Below are 11,529 nucleotides of genomic sequence, written 5' to 3' on the forward strand. Positions count from 1 at the left end.
TCAAAACTGACACTTAGTTTTTTTGACCAAGTAGCTGCAAGGCTAATTCCTATTAATAGGCAAACACCTGATTCACATGGTAAACTGAAATGCTTTCTAGTAGAAAAATAAGTCTACATATATCCCAAAAAGTTTAAACATTCTGGTTAAAACGCTACAATATTATACACTTTACCACATACTGGACTAATTTCAAAAATACAGGCTAAAAATCTACAATGTTTTACAGAAAACTCAAAGCACCACTATTTCTCAGTACAACCTCAGAGAGCTGCAAGTCTTGACACTGATTACTGTTCTGTTTCACCATCTGCAACTTATTTTAGCTTAATAACGAGCAGCGGTCTGCCAGTGTATCAGTCATCATAAAGTTATGTTGTGCATCCAAACTTGGTCAAACCCATTAAACAAAAAGGAAAACATGGTTTTAAATTCTAGCAGAGAGCTCCAAAAAATGTCAGACAGGAGGTGCATTAAGATGTCGATTGTATTTTATGTAGATGACACATCGATAAAGACACATGGGCCTGATGCCAAAGAAGGCAATCAGGTTTAAGTGCAAAAATATAAACCAATCAGGGTGTCAAAGAAAAAATGTCACTGCCTAAAAAGCTTCAGTTGAAGTCTTTCTCTCAGTGTGGAGATCATATAGAGTTGGAAGAGGATTTTGGCAACTATTTTAAAGCTACTTAATCCTTAGGGGTCCATTTAAAAGAGTTACACTCAAGATATTAAGGACAAAAATGTCTGTGCCAGAAATGTCCATAAAGTATATGTACAATATCAGCATCTTCTACTCTTACTAAACACAGTTTTAATCAATCTCAGTCCTAATCATGATTACCAAATATTTAGTCATTTTCAGAATTTTAACCCATTGTTTCTATTGCACTGTGACTGGTTTCATGAAGAAAAAAAAACAATGAATTGTTTTCTATATGAGTGTATGAGTATATGAGTGTGCTCAATCAAATTTTTGATTGAGCACACTCTGGGATATGTCAGTGATCACTAACAACATCGATTCTGTGCAGTGTCAGAAAATAAACAAACAAAAACAAAAAAGAAGAGTTAAGGACAAAAATATCTCATAATTTTATATATTTTCCCCATAAAATAAAAAGTATTTTTGTCTCTGATATTTTATTATTATTATTATTAGTAGTAGTAGTAGTAGTAGTAGTAGTAGTAGTAGTAGTATTTTTTATTTTTTTGTCATTTAAATTTTTACTGATTTTACAAAAAAAAAAAAATTTACACAGCAAGGACAAAAACTTGGTTGGCGCACCCCACCCCTTCCCCTTTACACTCCCATCCATTTCAGATAAAACCACAAAAAGGTTTCAACATTTCTTGCAACCAAAACAAAAAGAAGCTCCAGACAAATGCTGTAAGACTCCAATCTTATTTTAAGCAGAAATTTCAGTCTAAATCAAATTTTGTTTGAGAAAACTCCAAAATGAGTCCCATTTAGTGTCTTCATACTCTGTGGTGGCTTTTAATTTGTGGAACATAGATTCATCAGAGGCTGTCTCTGCCACAGTGCTGATCCAGTCTTTCAAGTCAGGACGCACAGGTTTTCCAATGTCTCAGAATTATTCTCGATGCTGTCACCAGTTCGGTCATAACAATATTGAAAACTTTCTTTGAAACATTAGGCATCTTTCACCAAGTAAGCACAGTTCAGACATATTTTACAGAATTATTTTTAGAATTTCCGTTATTTGCAGTATTCACCTATTTTTTATTTGTTTTTTGTTTGTTTTTGTTTTCTGGCACCGTTGAGACCACATTTTCACCTTTTGTAAAAAAAATTAAATAAATAAATAAAAATATTGTAGTGTAATTTTTAAAGAAATTAACACACCAGCTTTCATAAAAATATTTATCAAAATAAGTTATAACATAATTACATGACAAAATAATGAACTTTTTCTTTTTTAAAAAAAAAAAAAAAATCTATTTTCATTTTCTCCGCTCAGTCCCTTTTGGCACTTTACCAAGATTCCAAGATACCAAGAGAATGATGTTTAGTGCCGTAGTTTGCAGACGTTTTACTGTAGATGTTGGTTTCTTCAGTCACTCTGTGCGTATTTACGCATTATGTATAATAACAGTGAAATGGCACCAACGGCAGTGGCGCAAACATCTGAAGCGGGTTGGGCTGCTGGCAGTAAAGAGGCCTGCAGGAGAGAGAGGAGCAGACCGCAGGAGGAGCGGAGAGGGACGGTTTGGCTGTAAACTCCTCCGACTCTTTCCCCTGCAGACGCTCCTTCTTCCATTTGGTGCGTCTGTTCTGGAACCAGATCTTCACCTGCGTCTCGGACAGACGCAGCACCGCAGCGATGTTGTGCCGCTCCAGCACCGACAGGTAGTGACACCTCTGGAAGCTGTGCTCCATCACCTGCAGCTGCTGCAAGGTGAATGCGGTGCGGATCCGACGGCTCTTCTCCTTCACCGCGCACGGAGCCTTCTCCTCCGGACTCTCACCTGATAGAAGACGCTGCTCTTGCTGCAGCTCTCTGGCTTCATCTCTGGACTTTTGAACCCCTAAAAGAGATCATAAATCATGAAGAAAACAACAAATGATATTTAGAAATTTTCTAGAAACACTAAAAAATACCTAAAAAAGAGAAAAATCTGGCAGCAACATGGTGGAATACTGTAACATTTAAAACTCAAAAATAGAACACCAGAAGAACAAATTACTATTATTATTGAACATAGAGATTGTTGAAGTGGACCTTATTTACAATTTTGACCCGTTTATTATGTAAAGTAAAGCTTTTTCTATAATTTTGGTAAATATTATCTGTGAAATGTGTAAATTAACTGTTTAAAAACATGAACAATTTTCAAACCCTAATATACTCAGTGTTTCTTTCAAATAAAGACAGATATATGTAAAATATGCTCGTACTGAATTGGGTAAAAAGGCTTTTGTTTATTCTGCACCTTTTACATGAAATATGTTGCAGAAAAACTGGAAATGAACAGAGTTAATCTCATCAACTGTGAGTTCTTGAGGCAGACTCCACAACATGCACTTGTTTTTCACAACTTGCTTGTAAATTAAATTTTTTATTTGTTTTGTTTTTTGCTCATGTTTTAATTGTGCTTTAAGTGTGCAATTTTGTAACTTAATTTTATATTTGCTGCTGCCTACCTTGGCCGGGATTCCCTTGCAAAAGAGGTTAATTTCATTTTTGTTGTTGTTGATTTAAATACAGTAACAAACAAAAAAAGAAACAAACAAAAAAGTAGAAGAAGTTTTACAAACACATTGCCATTTGTACAAATATACACTGTTGATGTGGATATTATTTACAGTTTTGACTTGCTTTGTATTTTACAGTCAACATGTAAATTAATTATTTTTTCTGTAATTTTGCTTGTTTTTATTTGTAATTTACCAAAACAAACGGGAAAAAACAATACATTTTTCAAGAACTACAGTTAAAAACTTTAAAATACATTCATTTTTTTTACAGTGTATAAATTTATCCACAAAGGTCTGACAGAGTTTCGTTCTCACCTGCAGCTGCTGCATCCTCAGCATGGATTATTTTCCTGCTAAACTTTGTGGGGTCCAGAATATCTTCCACAGAAAACGGAGTTCTGTGAATCTGCGGTAGTTTGGCTGCTGTTGGCTGCATCCCGGCGCGCTGTGGACCGATGAAGCTGCTCCTCCGGCCTTTATGTACTCAGCCTCTGCAAAATTTACATCTCATTCAGCCTGAAAGTTCCACAAATGGACTTTTGACAGGAACAATCGCCACCTCCGTGCTCCCTGCTCGGACACGCTCCGGCCCCGTGGGACCCCAGAATGTAAATGTGGGCTCTCAGCTGGGGGCACTTCGCCGGTTATTTATTGCGGGGCATCTGGTTAAAATGTGCCCTCTTTCTCTCCATCCGTGTTCCTCTTTGTGGCTCCGCTTGTCATTATTTGCAAATGTGGGATTTTACGCTGGTAGGACACGTGAACGCCGCTTGTGATGCAAATTTATGGACTCATCAAAGGGAAAGTTGGAACCCTTTCTCTCCTTCTGTCCCAGTTTCCATTGCGCCATTTGTCCGCTCGAGTGCGGCAGGTTTAATAAGAAACCCGCAGAAAACTCTGTAAGAGCATCTGATCATGAGTCCTGCTGGGTGAGCAGCCAGATAGGAGTTTTTCTATCGCTCAAGGATTTTACGCACGGAATTACAGCTGATTTGTGCCAAATGAGCAAATTATTAAACCAGTTCTGAAGATGAGGGAGAGACGGTTCATATACACCGATCAAAAGTTTGGGGTCTCCTACACAATATCACAATTTCCATGAAAACTCACACTTTCATTCATGTGCTAACATAATTACACAAGGGTTTTCTAATCATCAGTTAGCCTTTCAACACCATTAGCTAACACAATGTAGCATTAGAACACAGGAGTGATGGCTGCTGGAAATGTTCCCCTGTACCCCTATGTAAATATTCCACTAAAAGTCAGCCGTTTCCAGCTAGAATAGTTATTTACCACATTAATGATGTCTGGACATTATTTCTGATTCATTTAATGTTATCTTCATTGAAAAAAAATGCTTTTATTTCTAAATAAGGACATTTCTAAGTGACTAAGTGGGATTGCAGCTTCTTCAATGTGAATATTTACTGATTTATTTCCTCCACGGTGACAGTAAACTAAATATCTTTGCAGGTGAAACAAGACATTTGCCATTTTGTGCTCTGGTTGACATTCACAATTTTCTGACATATTTTGGCTCAAACAACAAACCAATAATTTCGGAAAATGATCAACAGTGAAAATAATCATTAATTGGAGCTCTACTTTGCACAAGCCAATAAATACTGCTAAACTCTACAATAATGATGAGAACTTTTAGCTTCATAAAGAACTGAATATGACAGCTGTATCTAATGTTAAATAAAGCACAAACACTCTATAGTTGTTTTTTTACCCTTACATGCAGGAATGATTGGACCCTACACTCCTCCATAAGTGGGTCAAAAATGACCTGTATAAAAATCTGTGTGTTTTTATGCCACATAGAGTACAGTTTTGACTTGTTTTGTATTGCATCATCCATCCATTCTCCATACACCGCTTTATCCTCACTAGGGTCGCGGGGGGTGCTGGAATCTATCCCAGCTGACTCGGGCAAAGGCAGGGGACACCCTAGACAGGTCGCCAGTCTGTCACAGGGCTACATATACAGACAAACAATCACACTCACATTCACACCTACGGGCAATTTAGAGTAGCCAATTAACCTCAACATATTTTTGGACTGTGGGAGGAAGCCGGAGGGCCCGGAGAAAACCCACGCATGCACAGGGAGAACATGCAAACTCCCTGCAGGAGGATCCGAGGCCCACCCCAGGATTTGAACCGTGGATCTTCTTGCTGCAAGGCGAAAGTGCTAACCACTACTACACTGTGCAGCCCCATTTGTATCATTGTTTGTGTTACATTTTTGTTCACACAAGAATGATTTCATGTTTGAAATGTGTTCATTTTTCAATTTATGACAGATTTTGAACATTTTGATGATTGAAAATGAAGAATATTGCGCAGAACAGCAACGGAAGAATGTCGACATTCATTATGTGGACATTTTTCCACTCATTTGTCCATCTGTTGCTGCTCTCTGTCCCTCCAAGTTTGTGCATCGCCTCTTATATGATATCAGTGATAAAAAGCTTGGAGTAGTCATATAAATAATAGAGGTAGCTTAAAATGTAAATGGAATTATATCATGAACATGTTTTTGAGGAATAGCTTTAATATGGTAATATGGCAATGAAAAGTTGTTTAAAATGATAGCAACTTTTCATTACAAAGACATTGCAAGAACATGACCTCACTGGGTCATTTTTGACCCACTTATGCATGTAAGGGTAAATAATGTGAGTTACTCTGTAGATGGCTTCCATGTTGTGATCTACCTACAGCTTCATTAACTCAACAATTCTGGTAACAGTCCCATCTTTAAAGCCACATTACTGTTTCCTAATAACACCCACAGCGGCCGCTCCTCACAGCATAAAGAGGGTGAGGGGTCGGGAGGTGGAGGTAAGTCATGGAGGTGGCAGCTGCTACATGCTCACAGCCACAGACACCTACAGAGCGACTGGTATTGAAAGAACGGCAGAGGCCGGCCCATCAGGACAATTAGCAGATGTCACTGGTGGGCCTGACCCTCGCTGACCCTGAGCTTTGTGTGGCAGCACCAGGGGGAAATAGATGGAGTCAGAGGGGAAACTGGTGGAGGAGAAGAAGAAATGATGAAGAGAAAACATTTACAGTGCAGAGTATGAGCATCTGGACATGTACAACGCTTATATTCCTCAGGGTTACTCATGTCTGGATGTGTGGTCAGAGATGAATTCTCCAAGTTTTTCCAGACAGAAACACAATGAAAGGTTTTATCTCTTAGAAAACTCGACTCCGCTTTTGGAAGATCAACATTTTCATACGTTGCAATGAGCCAATGGAACAAATTACGGAGCTTTTGAAATGAACACATTTCAGTGAGTTTTCACGCTTGCTGAAGCGATGGTTGCTCTTGGGTCAATCTTGTACCCATTAATGATGATTTTGAAAGTGCTTTGGTGGTCGTATCTTTTGTAGAGACTATGGACTTTAATTTTATGAGTTTCTGTGTGTTTAATGTTGGGAAATGTTTATTTGTTATGCTCATGTATGTTGATGTATGTCTTTGCCTGCTCTGGGACTGCAGGTGGAAATTAGCATTCGTGCTATAACCTGGCATAATGCATCTCTCCCTTCGGGGTTAATGTTTATTTGTGCAATGTCCCATGGATCAAATAAATAAAAGAAAGAAAGAAAAAGAAAAAGCAAGTGGGTGAAAAATGGCTCGGTGAGGTCGTTTTCTTGCAATATTTTTGGAATGAAAAATTGTCATTTCATATTAAAGCTATTCCTAAAATACTTGTTTTTGATATCATTCCATTTTTAAGCTATCTTTCACATTTTTAAAGAAATTGCCATATGTGTATTGCTACCCCAAGCTCTTTATCACTGATAATATCATACAAGAGGTGATGTAGTGCACAAAGTTGGAGGGACAGAGAGCAGCAACAGCTGGATTAAAGAGTGGAAAAATGTCAAAAAATGGATGTTGGCATTCTTCTGTTGCTGTTCTGTGTAATATTATTCATTTTCAGCCATCAAAATGTGCAAAATGTGTCTTAAAGTGAAAAACAAGCATATTTGGAACATGAAATCATTCTCCATTCTCCATACACCGCTTTATCCTCACTAGGGTCGCGGGGGGTGCTGGAGTCTATCCCAGCTGACTCGGGCGAAGGCAGGGGACACCCTGGACAGGTCGCCAGTCTGTCACAGGGCTACATATACAGACAAACAATCACACTCACATTCACACCTACGGGCAGTTTAGAGTACTCAATTGACCTCAGCGTGTTTTTGGACTGTGGGAGGAAGCCGGTGTTCCCGGAGAAAAGCCACACATGTACAGGGAGAACATGCAAACTCCATGCAGAAAGATCCCAGGCCCAGGCCGGGATTTGAACCGGGGATCTTCTTGCTGCAAGGAGAAAGTGCTAAAATGGGGAAAAAAAACACCCACATTGATTCTTAAACAGGTCATTTTTGACCCACTTATGGAAAAGTGTAAGGTCAAAACATTTGTGCATCTAAGAGTTAGAGGTTATATATATATTCAGCTCCACTGCATTCCCAGACATCGCCGATGTACCTCTATAAATACACTCAACAAAAATATTAACGCAACACTTTTGTTTTTGCTCCCATTTTTTATGAGATGAACTCCAAGATCTAAAACTCTTTCCACCTTTCAGAGTGGCCTTTTATTGTGGGCAGTCTAGGGCACACCTGTGCACTAATCATGGTGTCTAATCAGCATCTTGATATGGCACACCTGTGAGGTGGGATGGATTATCTCAGCAAAGGAGAAGTGCTCACTATCACAGATTTAGACAGATTTGTGAACAATATTTGAGAGAAATGGTGATATTGTGTATGTGGAAAAAGTTTTAGATCTTTGAGTTCATCTCATAAAAAGTGGGAGCAAAAACAAAAGTGTTGCGTTTAAATTTTTGTTGAGTGTATTACAATTCCCAACACTTCCACTGACAGCATTGAAAGGTGATTTTATTTCTCTGACTGGTCTGACTGACTGCAGCTCTGTATTTTCCTCAGAAATCTCTCATGCAGACCAGATTGGAAGTATCTGCTCAGTGTTTTTTTTTTTTTTTTTTGCTCCATGCTGTATTACATTTAATATAAAATATCAATGTATGTGATACATTGAAGTGCCAAGTCTCAGTTTTTTACACTGCAAAAAAATCTATAAAACAGTGGTGAGTATTTGGCACTGGCAGTAAGGGTTAAAAAACAGTAAGTTAAAAAACAGTGGAATAGTGTAACATTACACAGAACACATAGTATTGGGTTATACTTTCACTTTTGCAACACCAGCACCTTCATTTTAGTCCCTTAAAGAAGCACACACAGGCAACTGCAGACACCAGAGTTGCATAATTGGTGTTATTATATCCCTTTTTCTAGTCCAAATCAAATCAAAATCAAAATATACTTTATTACCCGATGGAAATTGAGGTATCCAGCAGCACATTACACTACAAATATACAATGAGGCACACTGAGGTATAAAAACAATATAAAATATGATATAAAGATACAACAGTCTGCTAAATAAGTCCAAGTCCACCATCCCTACCAGGACGAGTTGAAGAGCCGGATGTCTCTGGGGCAAAGGACTTCCTAAGTCGGTCCGTGGATCATTTCAGTGACCGTAGCCTGCCGCTGAACACGCTCCTCCGTCCATCCAAAATGCTGTATAGGGGATGGTTTGGGTTATCGATCATGCACAGCAGCTTCATCATGCTCAAATCTCCATGTAAATGGGAACTGTCACTGAGCCTAATTAATTTAGCAGCAAGACTGCCAGAAAAAATGGTAGAATAAGCAAATATCAGCAGCAAATTAATCTGTTAAAAATAATTCTACAAAAGTAGTTTTCAGTTTACAGTTTTCATTTCAGTCATTTGTTTACACTTTTGGCTGCTTTTTTTCTCTCACAGTCAACAAGTGAATGGATATTTTTTTGTCTTGGATTTAACTACATACTATCTGTAATTAAAAAAACAAACAAACTCAGAAAATCTAGCAAATAACAGTTTTAAATGTCATTAATATACATATTTTTGTTGAAAAATAACAGCATATATCCATAAAATAATCATATTTTCACAGGTTTATGTAAACTGTGCAATAGTCAATTCATGTAAAAGAACATGTGGCCATTTGTAAAAAAAAAAAAAAAAAAAGGACAACAAAAAATAATGATATTACAGAGAAATGTAGAGCAGGTCTCAAAGTTTCATGAGGTCTGTAATAATCATCTGATAACTTCACTGTTCCGACTTCACAGATGTGTCTCCACTGGAAAGAGGAAAGGGGCGGAGAAAACACAACTATTCTCTGCCTAACAATGGCTTTACAGACCTTTACTGCAGCACCCAGGGGTGCTTTTAACATTCCTTTGCTCTTTTGTGAGACGTCTGCTGGCACACTTCCTTCTGTGCTTGACATGTTTTTACTGGTGCTGGGGCCAAATAACTTTCATAAAGTTTGTGGGGTGGTCTCATGTCATCACAATGCTTCTTTACTCTGTGAGCACTAAATGGAGACACAAAGAAGAAAGGAGGACATTTGCATGTCAGCAGGTGCAGGGAAACGTCAGGACGATTCACTCACTGGATTGTTTGCTTTGTCATTTATTTACATTTAGTTAACTTTGAATACAAATTAGAGGACACTGCAATGTTTGTAATGCATATGTACATGTAACAAAATGCAGAAAAGCTTAAGAAGCAGAAAGATATAAAACTGTGAAATGTATTGTGTTTTTGTAGAAGAAACTAGAATGTGCACCACCAGTCAAAAGTTTGGACACACCTTCTCATTTAATGGTGTTTCTTCATTTTCATGACTATTTACATTGTAGATTCTCATTGAAAGCATCAAAATTATGAATGAACACATATGGAATTATGTCGTGAAAAAATGCGTTAAATATGTCAAAACATGTTTTATATTTTAGATTCTTCAAAATAGCCACCTTTGGCTTTGATTACTGCTTTGCACACTCTTGGTTTTCATGAGGTAGTCACCTGAAATGGTATTTGCAGCAGCTTAAATTTTATTAGTAATCATTGATAACAATTATTGATAACCGTTGCTACATGCATTGCCATTAAAAATAACTTTCATTGTGGAGGGAAACTAATTCCTTTAAATAAATGTTATTTGTTGATTGAACATAATCTAATTTGTTTTCATAATTCAAAAAGATTGATAAAAACCAAAGAAAAGCCATCTAAATCAATCTTAAACTGATCCAAAGCAAGCCAAAACCTTTAGATCCAGGTCAAACCAGTCCAAAGCATTAAATAAGTCAATACAATGAACAGAAATTGAGTCAAAGTCAGACCTGTCTCTGAATTAATTTTTTGTTTAAAAAATGTCAGTGCCCATTCTCTTGTTACCCCATCTTTGTGTCTGCATGCAGTGTGATAAATTCTGGGTTGGAGATGGATTTTCATTCTCTGGCTGCATCTCAAACAGTAGAAGTCCCAACCACAGATCCAACTTTCTGTGAGGAAACTACTGTGTTCATTTTTTTGCAGACAAATCCACAGCACCGACTGAAGAGCAAACTCTGGCTCCACTATTACACGTAAACACTGTCATTTTCTCTGGCCAGAGCACAAAACTCACCTCCAGGTCATCTCCATGTGACTTGGACAAACTCCACAGTGTGCAAAATTTCCTCAACACACAGAAAATATGAGCAAACAACACACCAAAAACTATTTAACTGTCACTCTGATGCAAGAGAGGAAGAAATCACAAATGCTGTAGTCCAAAAAAAATGCAGTGGGGTTATTCACTAATCTCAGAAATGCTTTTGATACAATCAATCATGACATATTAATCAATAAACTGAAAAGGTATGGCATCAGGGCTGTTGCATTAAAATGGATTAAAAGCTACTGAAGACAGAAACAACAATTTATCAAGTTGGGTAATTTCAGTTCCGCATGTTTGGACATTGCTTGTGGCATCCCCTAGGGGTCAGTGTTAGGACAAAAAACTCTTCATATTGTATATAAATGATCTGCTGACTTATTTTGCCTGAAGGTGAAATAATGTTGTGCCAAAAACTAATTATAGGCTTCTTGTTAATGCTGTGCCATTGCTATCCAGTTTAGAAACATGTACAGCTGCTTTTGTTTGGGTCACAGTCATAATGTGGAAATAATCAGAACTTTACGTCTGTTCGGACATTTTAGTTTGTGAAACTAAAATATTTCTTGTAACTGAGTAATTGTGACCACAGAAGTGTTTGCAGTTTGTACAGTAAGCAGGCATTACCTTAAGAATGATTTTAGGCAACACTGCATAAAATAGTGCCTGCTGTTTGGATTGTATGTGTT

The sequence above is a fragment of the Acanthochromis polyacanthus genome, chromosome 18 (genome assembly GCF_021347895.1).
Source record: "Acanthochromis polyacanthus isolate Apoly-LR-REF ecotype Palm Island chromosome 18, KAUST_Apoly_ChrSc, whole genome shotgun sequence".
Lineage (NCBI taxonomy): Eukaryota > Metazoa > Chordata > Actinopteri > Pomacentridae > Acanthochromis > Acanthochromis polyacanthus.